Source organism: Heteronotia binoei, chromosome 5, assembly GCF_032191835.1.
Source record: "Heteronotia binoei isolate CCM8104 ecotype False Entrance Well chromosome 5, APGP_CSIRO_Hbin_v1, whole genome shotgun sequence".
Taxonomy (NCBI): Eukaryota; Metazoa; Chordata; class Lepidosauria; order Squamata; family Gekkonidae; genus Heteronotia; species Heteronotia binoei.
Window position 1 is genome coordinate 155,014,447 of NC_083227.1, and position 15,222 is coordinate 155,029,668.

Sequence of the window (15,222 nt, forward strand, 5' to 3'; positions counted from 1 at the left end):
TGCAGGGTCTTGTGTTGGCCGAAGTGCCCCGCAGGAGGGGAGTCGTGGGTCAAGCGGAGCACGTCAGCCCTGAGGGGCCCCGGAGGCACGTATAGGCACCCACAGTGCAGGAGAAGACCAGGTAGAGAGGTCCCCGGCCGGGCCATCTTGCACTTCCAGGAGGCGTTGCTAAGCCCAGACGTCTTGGGCCTGGCTGGCCTGGATGTCTGCACACAAGGTCAGGCGAGTTGTGGTGGCAGTGAAGACCGAGGGTGCAAGGATGAGCCCAGTTGGGGTCTCCCCTGTTAGAGGCACAGCATACTCCGCTTTTCGGGAGAGGGTGTCCACTTTCCGGTTCTGGTTCTGCGGGATGTAGGTGATCCAGAAGTCAAACCAGGAAAAGAAGAGGGACCACCGGATCTGACGCTAGGTGAGGCATCGAGAAGTCTGTAGATGCTCCAGGTTCCGGTGTTCAGTCAGGACCTGGACGGGGTGGCAGGCCTCTTCAAGGTGATGCCTCGAAACCTCTGAACCTCTGTTCAGGCAGGGCTATAAAAAGATTACTCCCAGGCTCTGGAATAACAAATTTCTCATCCTGAGCATCATTAAACACAGTCCTATACAGAATTTTCTTAGTCTCCTGGAAAGCTTAGGGTTAGGCTTTTTGATTTTGTAAGATTTTAAATTAACCGGCCAGCATGCCCACAGTGAAGTCAGGCAGCGGAAACTCCCTCATACAGATTCTGAATGAATGGCCATGCGACAGCTTCTGGAATATAAATTCTGCCATCGGGAAGAACATACCAGCCATCTCTTCGTTTGGTTACTGCCCCTTGAGTTTGAACCCACTGCTCCTCAGCTAGTGAATACTGAGGACTCCATTTGGTTAAGGAAACTTGAAAAACAGGCAGAATTTCTGAGCTTCCCTGATAAGGCTTTAATGCTGCCCCCTTAACTGTTAAATCTGCCTTCCAATTTCCTCTTGACACCGGACTTAGGGGCTTCTGATGGCCTCGGCAATGGATGACAACTATGTGCCGGGGTGCCCAGACAGCTCCTAACAACTCCAAAATTTCTTTCCCATCTTTAATTCCTTTGCCACTCGCAGTAACTAAGCCCCTTTCTTTGTATAGGGCTCCATGGGCGTGCAGTGTCACTAAAGCATATTTAGAGTCTGTGTAAATATTGGCTTTCAGTTCTTCTGCTAACTGGAGTGCTCTGATGAGGGCAATTAACTCTGCCTTCTGTGCTGAAGTTGACACCGGCAGTGCTTCTGCCTCTATCACTGCTTCTAGAGTAACAACCACATATCCTGCTCTGCACTTTCCATCCTGGATAAAGCTACTCCCATCAGTGAAATATTCAATATCTGGATCTGAAAAATGGGGTATCTTTTAGATCAGGATGGCTAGAATAGACCTCTTCCATAACTTCCAGGCAGTCATGTTCTAATTCTTCCCCAGGAGTTGGCAACAGTGAAGCTAGTTTCAGAGTTGACACAGCCACTATTTTCACATGGGGATGTTCACACATAAGAGCTTGGTATCTGACCATGCGGGCATTAGTGAACCAATAGTTCCCCTTGTGCTCAAGAAGCATTTGTACATAATGAGGCACTCTCGCTTCAAGCTGGCTGCCAAAGGTGAATTCGTCGACTTCCTTCACATGTTCTGCCACTGCAGATATGGCACGCATACATGAAGGCCAACCTTTGGCCACATTATCCAGTTGTTTAGACAGATATGCTATTAGTCTGGGCCACGATCCCAGCAATTCAGTTAGAACGCCTGCAGCTATTCCTTCTCGCTCATGCGAGTAAAGAGCTTGTCAGTATCAGGTAGTCCCAGAGCAGGAGCCTGCATGAGCTGGCATTTTAAGGTTTCAAAGGCATTTTGATATTGCTCTGTCCATTCAAAAGGTGCTTTTTCTCCCCCCCCCCCCAGTGGCTTCGTATAAGGGTTTTGCTGTTATAGCAAAATTGGGGAGCCAAATTCCGCAGAACCCTGCTGCTCTTAAGAATTCTCTCAACTTGCGCCTGGTAGTAGGCACAGGAATAACACATACAGTCTCTTTTTGCTCCCTGCCTAGCTGCCGTCTGCCCTGGGATATATGGAAGCCTAAAAATTTCATTGTCTTTTGGCATAGCTGAGCTTTCTTTCGAGACCCTTTATACCCAGCCTCAGGAGCATTAGCAGGGCAGCAGTGCTATCTTGGCAGGTCTGTAAGTCTTTGGCCCCTATCAGAATATCATCAATGTACTGCAGGCACACAACTTCTCCTGGCACAGTTGAGAACTGGCTCAAGTCTTTACTGAGGGCATTGCCAAAAAGGGCGGGAGAATTTTTGAACCCCTGGGGTAAATGGGTCCATGAATATTGTAACTTTCTACCAGTCTCTTTCTCTTCCCACTGGAAGGCAAACAGTGGCTGACTTTCAGGTGCCAGTCTTAAACAAAAGAACGCATCCTTGAGATCTACCACTGAGAAATAAGTGGCTGAGGCAGGTATAAGTCCCAACAAGACATATGGGTTTGGAACGACAGGATGAAGAGTCTGTGTGCAAGCATTAATAGAGCGTAAATCTTGTACTGGTCTGTAATCATCAGTGCCTGGCTTCTGGACTGGCAAAAGGGGACTTTTCCATGAGGACTGGCATTCAATAAGAATCCCATAATGGAGGAGCCTATCAAGGTGTTTCTGGATGCCACCTACTGCCTTCTTAGGGATCGGGTACTGGCGTTCCCAGACTGGAATGGCTCCTAGGATTAACTCTACTTTGATAGTTGCATGATTTACTGCTAACCCAGGCGGGTTTTCCTCTGCCCATACATCTGGAAATTGTTGAAACCAGGCTTCTGACATGGCCATTACAGGAGCTGTTTGGTAAAGCCACCACTCTTCTTCTCAGGGGCATTCTAGAACATATACACCTTGATACTGTAGTTCTCCTTCTGAGGTAGTGTAAGGCAACTCAAAGTTCATTTGGCTCTCTGACTCAAAAGTCAATCGGGCCCGCAACTTAGAAAGCAGATCTCTTCCCATCAGCAGCACCGGGCAGTCGGGTAAATAGACAAAATTGTGGCAGACTACATGACCTCCCACTGTACAAGTTCATTTGGCTAGAAGTGGTCTGGATTGCTTGTGCCCTGTAGCTCCAATTATATTAATGTATTTGTGAATTGAAGGAGCAATTTTAACAGCACCACAGACCGTGCAGCTCCAGTATCTATAAGGAATGGGATCTCCTGACCCCAATATCAACTGTGACCATGGGCTCCATGGGGCCAGGACCATCGGTGCCCGGTCTGTCCTAGTCTTCCCATCCTTCCAGTCCAGCCAGACCATACACAGGCTCTTCTTTGTTCCTCCAATATCTGCCACTCTGGACCTGGCCTCTCCTTCCGCCCCTTCCTCTGGCTCCTCTGCTCCCACAGCCTCTAAACTCCAGTCCTGTCATCTATCTAGGGGCGCTTTGGATCTCTTGTGTGCGGGGGGGGGGGGGGGCGCGCGATTAGGGCATGAGTCTCTCCAGCGCCCAAATTCTTTACAGTACACACACTGGTTTGGGTCTAAATTAGTCACTACAGAACTTTGATTCCCTCCATTCATTCCTTGCCCCCGGACAGCCCCTCTGCCTCTCACGGATGTCTGCCCAGCCAGAGCCGCTGCCAACAGATCAGCCTTCTTTTTCATTTTTCTTTCTGCCTCCCATTTCTGGCCTACATCTCGATTAGCATAAACTTTCTGGGCCATCTCTAACAATTGGGATAAATTCATGCCTGCAAAGCCGACTTGCTTCTGGAGCTTCTTGCGGATGTCAGCATAAGATTGGGCAACGAAAGCTGTATTTACCATGTGCAAGTTTTCTGCAGCCTCTGGATCGAATGGAGTATACATTCGAACTGCTTGCATCAAACGCTCAGCAAAAGTTCCAGGGCTCTCATCTGCTTTCTGGAGAACTTCACTGACTTTGGATATATTAATAGGCTTCTTGCCTGCCTCTTTCATTCCTTCTAAGATTGCCTGTCTGTATTCTGGTAGACACTCTTTGGACTCATGGCCATTGGGATCCCATTTTGGGTCTGTTGCAGGAAAATGGACTTTTATTCAGTCCTCTCTATCTGCAGTTTCTGGGGGGACTTTTCCCTCTATATACTTTCGGGTATGATGCAGAATGCAGCCTCTCTCCTCTGTTGTAAAGAGGGCCAATAAAGGCTGTTGACAGTCGGCATAGGTGGGCTGATGTGTGGCCATAATACTGCTTAGCAGATTAGTCATTGAGGTAGGATTGTCAGAAAATGCTACAGTATGAGCCTTCCAATTTACTAGATCACTTGAAGTGAAAGGCACGTACATGTATCGGGTTTCAATGCCATGGCTGGGCTGTTGTGCGACATGGACTTCTTGGAGGGGAGCCAGCAAAGAGCCCTCTGCGCCAGATATAAAACCCGGAAAAGTCAAGGAGGAGACCGTGGAGGGGCTGGAAGTTTGCTCAGTACTGGGAGAGAGTTCAGTGTTAGAGGAAAACCCTAGGGGCAAACTGAAACGTGCAGCTAACCTCTGACTATTAGACACAGGCGTGGAGAATCGGGGGGCTGTTGCATAGAACGATTGCTCAGTAAACAGCTGCTGGATTGGATTTAAAGTTTGCAGAGATCTTGCTCGCCCTTTTACAGCCCCGGCTTCCTCATTCGTCCTTACTTCCTGGTTCTCCTCATCAAAGGTTTCTGGAGCACTTTAAACTAGTTGCGCTTGGCTCTCGCCTTCAGCCTTGCCTTCCGCTGCCCTGGCACCTCCTTCAGCTGGCGGCATCAGGAGAGGTGGATACACTGGAACATATGGTAGGGGACTAGCCAAGGAGTCTTCTGGTTCAGCATCTAACACTGGGGGCTTTTCCTTCTTTGGAGGGGTCGTTGTTTTTGTTAACACGTCCTGGCACAAAGCCATCACTTGATTTGTAGCTTTGCCAGCAGCCCTCTAAGCCCATTTTTCCTTCATCCTTTGCAACTTTTCTGGCCACCAGTAAGACTTCTGCACTGTTGCTGCCCAACTGTCGATATGCATGTCTTGGGGACTGTGCTACACTCTTGTAAACTTTGTGAACCAAGCTTTGGCCAAAGTCCCTTTGGGCGGCCATTCTACATGTAAGACCACCAGGTCTTTCTGACATAATGCTTTCAGAGTTCCGGGAGTCAATTTGACTCCATAATCATCACAGAAATGTTCCTTGAAGTTTTTACACATGTACTCTAGCGGGGGCTTTGACTGATTTCCACCCATGGCACCATACTTTAGACAAGACAATTCTAGGGAAAACAGAAGCTGTCAGTAAGGGGTCTGGACAGCCAGGGAGCCCTGGAGGTTTTCACTTCCTCTCTATTATGACCCAGTGAGGTCACCCTGCTGGGAACTGCACAAGAGAAAGTCCCTCTCGCTTAGAGGCTTCACCTCCTCTCATTCACACACGCATACACACCACAGAAATCCTCCCAGATCCTAGCTTCTGTGCTTCAGCTGCAAAGTGGAGCCTAATAGAGATTAAGGGATGATCAGAACCTTCGTCTCTCCTAAGTAGAGGTAATCAGAATTCCCAGACAGTTCATACTCACAATACTGAAGATCTTCCGATTCCCTGGATACATCGGTTCAACCAGGCGCGGGATCTTGGTTGGCAAACCAGACACCTTCCCCCATTGGGGCGGAGAGAGCTGGACTCGATCCAAAATGTGACCGTGGCACCTAGTCCATTCTTCCCGCCATGAGGGTGGATGGCGGACAGTTATGCAAACACCCCAAGGGGAAGAAAATGTCCTGCCCTCTTATTTTCCCGGCCAATGCACCAAAATGAAGCAGAGAAATAATGAGGTCCGCACAGACTTACTGGTATGAAGCGAGGTTTACTTTTTAGTACCAAAAGGCAGATCCGAGTTCGGGCAGAACAGCCCCACACAACTGAGATGCATTTTCCTAAGCGCATACAGTTTTTCTAGTAAGCAAGCGAGCGAGTAGGCTGACGCAAACTTATCAGATTTCAAAGATCCCACCTCACGGGCCTCTGCTCAGTAAATTTCCATGACACAATGCCTCTACACTATCTATTTACAGCACGTTTTCTGTAGGAGGCTGCTCTCTTATCTAATCTTTCCAGCTGCAGCTCCCAGCCGCTGGGCGGTAGTCAATTTCTATTGGCAGTATGGTAACAGACACTTTAATTTGGGGCAAAGCATGCTCTTATTCAATATAGCAATTATTATTATTATTGGGGGTATTAATTAATTATTCAGGAGCTCTCCTTCAATACTGGGGGTGGAGGGGCCCTCATGGAAGCGTGCTATAGGAGCTGAAATGGATGAACTTGATCCACTGAGCTTTTTCTACAAGCACAAGAGTTGCCAAACTGGGAGAGTTGCCAAACTGGGAAATTCCTGTAGATTTTGGTGACTGGCTGGTGGCTGTGGGATTAACTTAATCTACAAAAATCAATATCTTAATGTTCTAATTCCTAAACATTCCCTCTCTTCTGCAATATTTTAAGGGACCTCTAGTTGATCAGCAAGCCACATGTTCCCACCAATCAGCTGGAGTGCCAGGCCTATGGTGGGGGCCCCTGCTCCCCCCCACAAGCCCCCTAGCTTCTCCCCAGCCCAGGCCCTGACATTCCATTTTTATTTTATTTTTCATCCTTGCTCATCTGAAAGGTGCCCAATACTTTCCCTATCTGTGTGCAGGGCAGGTAGGTGGGCTCTGACACTGATGTCACCAGCCCTTGCAGGGAGAGGTAGCAACCGTAGTGGGGAACCAGGAAGGGAGGGCAGGGAAGCTGTGCATGTGGCTGCCACTGCCATCACCACTAGAACAACCATGGGGGGGGGGATGGCATGATGCATCTCCTATCATCTTGTTGCAGATGTGTGCACCCTGCAGGGCCAGAGGGAAGGAAGGGGGCAGCAGGGCAAAAGTGGTCAGTAGCTTGGAGTGGTAGGTGGGTGGGTGGGATGCCAGTGAAGGGGCTGCCCTGGGTCGCAGGCAAGGGGAGGACGAGGATAGTGCCTGCAAAGCCCAAGAAGGATGTGGTGAGCGGGTGGAGAGACACAGCATGCAAAGGCTGGCATATGGGCACCCATGCTCCAGGCAGGGCAGGGCTGGCATTGAGCAAAGGGCATACTCAGTTCTTTTGGAAAGAAGAGCTGTTTGTCCCTACTCTCCAGTGGTTCAGCAGGATGGGGAGAGAGATGGGCCACAGGGATCACTTTCGAGCAACAAGCACCAAGGCATGGCCTTTCCTCCAGCCCCCTTTCCCAGCAGCAGACAGGCCGTGGGGGTGGGTGGATGGCCTCCATGGACAGAGTGGCTCGGAAAGAAAGAAAAAAAGAATGTGTAAGAGGTCTTTAAAATATTTTATTTTTAATTTTTGTGATGTCAGTGCACATCTGGGGCCTTTTTGGGCCCCCACCACTTTTTCCAGTTCCCCCATGCTCAAAATTTCCTGGTTATGGCCCTGTGGAGGGCCCTTTAAATCTTTGCAGGAGGAGATGGAGAAGGGTGGCCACCGGTGACTGCTATTGGGGTGGGGTTTGGGAGAACAGCATACCTAGTTCACCCTCCAAAGCAGTCATTTTCTCCAGGCAAACTGACCTTTGCCTGCAGCTCAACGTCAATGGAAGGAGATCTTCAGGTACCACCTGGAGTTTGATAACACTATTCACTAGCAACTTAACGACATTGCCAGCGACACACTGAGTCACTTCCTGTGCATCCAGAAGTGACATCAGTGCAGCATCGGGAATGCTCTGGCATTTGGATAAAACTCTAAGGTCTAGAATGACATGCTTAGGTCATGTTCAGGAATGCATGTTGGGACACTGCTGACACCCCCCATTGCCGGTCATTCTTTCCCATTGAGCAGTGGTGGAAAAGCATCTGCTGAAGTCAGGGGAATAAACAACAATAACAAATCCTGGAACCACAGGAGTAACAAATCCATAATATCAGGTAAACTCACCGTGCTAGCAAATCATTATGTCTATTACTTTACAGTTTTGTAAACACCTCAATATTTTACACAACAGCTTTATGATAACACCAGTGTAACAGACACTTACCATTGTTACAAGCAATTTTCCAATAGAGCTGTGAAAAGGCTATATGAGCATGCGACTTCAATGTGGTTGCAGCGCTTGCAAAAATCCTTCCAGTATTTGTCCCCTGACGGTATTGAATGTCTGCACAGTCCGTTTCGGTTCTTTCTCAAACGGATGTGGATTCTTTGAGTATGCGGTATCTTTATTGAACATATGAACATATGAAGCTGCCTTATACTGAATCAGACCCTTGGTCCATCAAAGTCAGTATTGTCTTCTCAGACTGGCAGCGGCTCTCCAGGGTCTCAAGCTGAGGTTTTTCACACCTATTTGCCTGGACCCTTTTTTGGAGATGCCAGGGATTGAACCTGGGACCTTCTGCTTCCGAAGCAGATGCTCTACCACTGAGCCACCATCCCTCCTACATATGAAGCTGCCTTATACTGAATCAGACCCTGGGTCCATCAAAGTCAGTATTGTCTACTCAGACTGGCAGCGGCTCTCCAGGGTCTCAAGCTGAGGTTTTTCACACCTATTTGCCTGGACCCTTTTTTGGAGATGCCGGGGATTGAACCTGGGACCTTCTGCTTCCCAAGCAGATGCTCTACCACTAAGCCACCGTCCCTCCTGCATATGAAGCTGCCTTATACTGAATCAGACTCTTGGTCCATCAAAGTCAGTATTGTCTTCTCAGACTGGCAGCGGCTCTCCAGGAGCTCAAGCTGAGGTTTTTTTACACCTATTTGCCTGGACCCTTTTTTGGAGATGCCAGGGATTTAACCTGGGACCTTCTGCTTCCCAAGCAGATGCTCTACCACTGAGCCACCCTCCCTCAAATCCCTTCCCAAGCAGATGCTCTACCACTGAACCACCCTCCCTTATTGGCGTCCTCTGTCTTGCCCCACCGTATCTCACTGCACTGACCAGCTCAATTAATCACACTCCACTTATCCTTCTTTGAGTACATCATAATTCAAGTACTCTGCTCACTTATCTCTATGCGCAATGGCTTTCTCATCCTTTAATTATGATGTACTAAAAGAAGGATAAGTGGAGCGTGATTAATTGAGCTGGTCAGTGCAGTGAGAGACGGTGGGGCAAGACAGAGGATGCCAATAAAGACACCGCATACGCAAAGAATCCACTTCCCTTTGAGAAAGAACTGAAATGGACTGTGCAGACATTCAATACCGTCAGGGGACAAATACTGAAAGAATTTTTGCAAGCACTGAAACCACATTGAAGTCACATGCTCATATAGCTTCGTCACAGCTCTATTGGAAAACTGTTTGTAACCACTGGTAAGTGTCTGTTACACTGGTGTTATAAAACTGTTGTGTAAAATATTGAGGTGTTTACAGAACTGTAAAGAATTGCATACTATTTAACAGACATAATAATTTGCTAGCACTTAATATTACAAAGTCAGGGAAATGGCAAGCCTACTTTCAAACCTACTTTCTTTTAGCCACCAGACCAAAACATTTTTTGTCTACGCAGACTTTTAAGCATGGGCTTGAGTTTTTAAAATCATTCCACATTGCACATTTATTCTAAAATGGCTGAGCTCACTAAGCTGTGGAATGATTTTTTAAAATCCTCTGGGTTTTTTTAAGGCTGGGTTATAATTTATAATTTTTAAATATTTGCTTATTTTATTTTGTAAACTACATCATGCAGGCTCCCCGGAAGAGGCAGCATAAAATTCCTCACATAACTATAAATAAATAAATAAATAGAACCATTCATGTGGTATCCTCTATTCTAGGGGTGCCTTGTGCTTCACTGTGGACACCAATTCCCTCTCATAAACTCTCTAGGGCTTATGATTTACATCCTTGCTTTCTCTGTTTGGTTAAAATTTCTTCAAACTCATCATCTTTTTACAAAAATATTAACTAGCAAACCTCAGCCAAGTCCTAGAACTCAAATTGTGAAAGACAACTATATTATAAATCTTCTCACAACCACAGGTTCAGTATTCATATGTCTTTTACAGGGTTAAGCAATTACAGCTAAGTAAATGTGCATGTAAACAGAACCTCATACGGCAATTATTTTGAGGGACAAATAGCCTGAAACATCCTCCCTTTCCCACTTTAAAAATGCACTTTGAATAAGAGCTCTGGAGAACTTAAGAGCTTACTTCATGTCATTTTTATTGGTCCTAATAAAATGTATTATGTGGCTTTTGTAAAGGAAGTGTAAAACAGCTTATAATTTAATTAACTGAGCACTGCCATTCATTATTAAAATGAAAGTCGTTTTTCGCATTTTCATTTTTCATGTTCTATTAACCGCAACATACCAGAACCAAAATAGCTTCAAAAATAAACAAACATGCATTTAAATCATAGTTCTATTGATTAAGGGTTTCCCTAATTAAAATTGGTTCCTATCCATTAATAGCTGAAGCTTTAATTGATTAAACTACTGATTGAATCTTATAGCTGCCCTTACTAGAAATGCAAGTCATTTTAACAAGCGTTTCATAAACAATATAGAACAGTCACTTGGTAAAAGCAACCGAACTACAAGAAAGAAGGCTGAAGGGAACTGAGAATAAGTGTGTATCGGGAAATGTACAGAAGTTTCAATTATAAATAACACAAAAAAGAAGTATAAGTAACACAAAATTATAAGTAACACAAAACTCTTGCGTTAGTAAGCATTATGAAGTATCTCTTGGTGGCATATTTTAAGCCTTTGGTTTTTTCCCAGTTAAATCATACTGCTCTACGTGATATTTCAAATACCAATAAATCCACAGTATCACTCCTCTTAGTCTAGCATGGTAGGAATTCAGAACAACATTATAATAATTACGTGGTGGAAACAAATAATTTTTATTGCTTCATGTATTAATATATTTTGTTGATACATATATAAAAATACAGAGGTAATGTTGGTTGAGAAGGCTGATATTCTAGAAGGACTGAGTCCACTGGTCTTATATGGAGTGATGTTGGTTTTTTCAGAGCCAGCCAAGACCTTGGACATGCTCATACTTTGCTGTCTGCAAAAAAAGACTGGCATGATGACCAGTGGTGCCTTCTATCAGCTGCATCTGATTTGCCAACTCTGATTACCCAGGCTCAGTGCATCTGGCCACGCACATCCATGCTTCTGTAACCTCACAGCTGGATTACTGCAATGTACTCTACATGGAGCTGCCCTTGAAGGCAACCTAAAAACTACAACCAGTCCAGAATACAGAAGCCCAACTATTGTCAAGAGCTAGCCGCTTGGAACATACGTTGCACATTTTGGAACAGCTACATTGGCTGCCAGGTTGTTTCCAAGTTCAATTCAAGCTGCGAGATACAACCTTTAAAACAGATACCTCTCTGTATTAAGTTCAGTCAAGTCGCTCCCAACTTATAGAGACCCTATGAACTAACATCCTCCAAATGCCCTATTGTTAACAGCCTTGCACAGTTAGAGGCACCATCTCCTTCCATATGTCTCTGAGCACTGTCTATAGCCATCAAGTAGCCACCTGTTATCTGTTTCACCACTTAGTGTGGCCAGTCTGACATCAACCACAGCACAGACTTTTTCCATCGTGGCTTCTGCTATGTGGATTGGTCTCCCTGAAGGAGTGAGAAGGGGAGATGATCAGGAGGTGCTGCAAGGCCTGCTTGTTTGTCAGGGTCTTAGAGAGGGTTTCAATGGCAGGAATCTTTTAAGGGGGGAAGGGAGGAGTTTACACTTTTGTTCTGGTTTTAACTGGAAATGTTTCTTTTTAACTGCTATTGAAAACTGTCTTGAACCATGAAGAAATGTGGGTTATACATGTCTTAACTGAATAAATAAATAGCCACTTCAACCACTTGAAGAATGGCTTATAAATTTTAAAATAAGTGACATCGTGTCTGACTATATTTTAAAATGGAAACAAGCAACATGTCCCAAGATCAGGACTGCATTTGGCGGGAGGGGATTAGTTCAGTTTTACCATTATACTGGGAGCACAAATAGAGGCAGAGAGGCATTCCTACAAGGAAGCCGGGCCCCGGACTCACTGTGGGTCCTTTTTGTGGCCCTGTGAGGAGGAGGAAGGCAGAGAGGGCAGTGGTGGCCATGACGGTTCTCACTGGCTAGGAGGGGGCTGGGCCATGGCAAGCTCAGGAAGGGGTCTTGATGCTGGTTCTCTGTCACTTTTCTCTGCTGCTCCAAGCACGTGGGCCAGCACCAGGAGAGTGGTCAGCAGCTCATTGGCAGTGAAGTTTTTTGCTGCTGATTCTCTATTACTTCACTTTGCTGCTCCCAGCACCGGGAGAGCAGCCAGCAGCAGCTCATCAACAGCAGCTCAAGTGGCACTGACAAAGCCGGAGGACAAGCCCTGAGCACAAGTGCAGCGTGGCTTTTAAAAGGCCCACCTGTGAGCCGAATGTGGGCTCCTTCATGCCAACATTTATTACTACTTACTACTCTCACTGCTCCTTCTCCTGTGCGGTGTGGAAAACCGTAACATCCGCTACTGCTTCTCCTGATCGGCAAGTGGCATGAAAAACAGCCACCATAACTTGCAGGCCACAGGGGGCTCCCAAACTCAGGAAAGATTACTCTGTTCGGCATCTCTCAGGTGCTGGAGCTCCTCACACAGTGAGTGGTTCACATGGATGACAATCAGAAGCGCAAGTGAACCAGGAAGTCCGGAGTCACAGAAGGCAAGTCATGGCAAGGGTGGAGGAGACAGCACATTGATGATTGGGCTGGCAGATGTCAACAGAGCTGCTCCTCCTCACCAAAGTTGGGGTTCTCCAGCAACTCTGGAAGTAACAGAGACCACAGGGCAACTATGAGGTGGCAAGGGAGAAGGAGAAAGGAGATGGTGTCACACTAACAGGGGGAGTATGACAGCAAGCACCCATCTGGTGAATCCTCTTCAGAAGAAGATGATAGGCAGCCCAAGACTGATTACTGGGAAAAGGCAGTGCATGTGCCTGGCCTGCCAGCGTGGGTGATCCAATGCAGGCAGGAGGTGTCACAAAGCTTGGGGGGGCTGGGAGATGTGTGAGGCAATCCTGAGGCTTCAGACGCGTCCTCTATCAACTTCACATTTGGGGTATTCAGAATAGGTCATGGAATAGATACTGGATGGCTTCTGTTTCTAAAGGTGCATATTTGTTTGAGGTAGTGAAATCTGAGAAGTCATTTACCTCTGCCCATGAAGCAAGGTCGTCTAAGTGTAGCTGTTTTGCAGTCTTTGGTGGCAAACAGTGCTCAGAGAAAGTCCTCTGTCATTCCCCACCCCCCATCATACGTTGTATGAAGTTTAATTGTTTGTAATATCCAAGGTCAGTCTTATCCTCGAAGCCAAAAGGAACCCAAGCAGTCAGAACCTCCTCTGCTCACAAGACGGTCTCTCGAATCACCCTCGGAAAGATGGAAGGCTGAGTCACCCCTGAGCCACCTAGCTCCTGGATGGCTTCAGTGTTGACATTTTCACTTTACTCAAGCCACAGGACTGGAAGGGCCATGACAAGGGACAGGAAGGGTACTAAAAGACAGAATACCAAATGCACCTTTCTGAATTGGATGATGGAATATCAAGTTTATATGGGGGTGGTGATGACTGCCTACCCAGACAGAGGATAGCATCTGAATAAACACCTTGGCAATGTACTCAAAGCTGAGATACTGGCCAGGGACACAGCTGTGATGGAATACGAGGTTTTCTGTAAGTGTGTTTCACAAAATGAGAAAGCTCAGTGGGAATTGCTACATGATAAAACATGGCTAGTGGATGTTTGTCCCAGCATTAAAGGGAAAATGGATTCCTCCAGATAGGCAAGTGAGTTTCCTGCTGTGAGCTGCCACACAGATTTTGTTGGGAGTTCTATCAGGGGCCTTGTCAGAGGGTCCAATGTAAATTCAAACATAACTGGAAGCTCTGTTTGGGTTACTACCCCAAGGTGACCTGCTATCATTCATGTAGCATTCAGCAGCCCTTTTGAGGCAATATGCCCTGCACCAAGAGCAACTCACGTAAGGCTGGAAGGTCCAGTGGTACCTCCTCTTCCAGCAGTTCAGCACAGAAGTGAGCTACCAAGCATCGACTGGGGCTTAGCCACTACCCAAGTCAAGCTGCATGCCATACACCCACTTTTAGAAACTGACTCTTACTGGCCACGATGATTTATCTTATAGATAGCTTTATCTTTGGTTTCCCAATCCCCTTCAGTGGCCAGTAGATCGCAACAGATGCTAACAACATCAAATCCCCAAGGGAGAATCTTGAAATAGTAACAGAAAAGATACAGAAAGAGTGTACTGCTGGACACATCTCTAGTCCTTTTGAGACCTCTCCATTTCCCAGCCTGAGGGTCTCCCCACCGGGAGTAGTCCCAAAGAAAACCCCAGGTGAGTTTGGGCTTATTCATCATTTGTCATAATCAAAGGGGTCCTCAGTTAATGATTCTATTTCCCCTGAGTTTTTCTCAGTAAAATATGCATCCTTTGATCATGCTGTTCAGGCTTGAGATCCTGGAACACTCATGGCCAAATGCAATATACAACCCACTTTCCACCTGCTCCTGGTTCATCCCAGAGACTTCTGCCATCTGGGATTTATGTTTCATGGGTCTTGGCATGTGGACAAGGCAATACCTATGGAGTACTCCCTAGAATGTGAGGTCTTAAAGGCTTTCAGGACCTTTTTAGAATGAACAGCAAAGATAATGGGCAGTACCACAGAAATCACACACTATCTCGATGATTTGCTTTTTATGCTCTTAATTATCTGAATGGTAATTCCCAGGGTTGATCAAATGGAATTACCATATACAGATAATTAAGGGCATGAAGGAGGACCTCAGAGAGTGGCTAGCTTTTCTATCTAACTATAACAAGGTCAGCATTTGACAGAAAACGCTGGAGTTGGGCAACAGCATTGAGGTACATTTGGATGCAGCAGACAGCAGTGGATTCAGAGTGTATTTCAGCAAGTGTTGGTGGACAAGTCATTGACCTGCACATTGGGCAGGGACAGGCAGAACTGTTTTCTATACTCATAGCTGCAGTTTTATAAGGGAAAGAGTTCCAGAATAAGAAGGTCAGGTCATTAATAAGCAGATGTTGTACTCAGAGCGAGTCATGTGGAAATTGGTACTAGTCTGCCTATCAGCCAATATAGCATTTTCTACTCGCCATGAAGT

At 46.3% G+C, this 15,222-nt stretch overlaps 2 protein-coding genes and 1 non-coding gene across 3 annotated transcripts in view; 1 reads left to right on the forward strand and 2 right to left on the reverse strand.

The window, feature by feature from the left end:
* DOCK2 (dedicator of cytokinesis 2) overlaps positions 1–15,222 on the reverse strand; it is a 536,841-nt gene that overhangs the window by 328,536 nt on the left and 193,083 nt on the right. The gene's annotated exons all lie outside the window — the stretch shown is intronic.
* The window catches only part of INSYN2B (inhibitory synaptic factor family member 2B), a 45,555-nt gene that overhangs the window by 27,807 nt on the left and 2,526 nt on the right, over positions 1–15,222 (forward strand). The gene's annotated exons all lie outside the window — the stretch shown is intronic.
* On the reverse strand, positions 8,407–8,481 carry TRNAP-CGG (transfer RNA proline (anticodon CGG)). The gene has a single exon. It is a non-coding gene; the product is annotated as a tRNA-Pro (tRNA).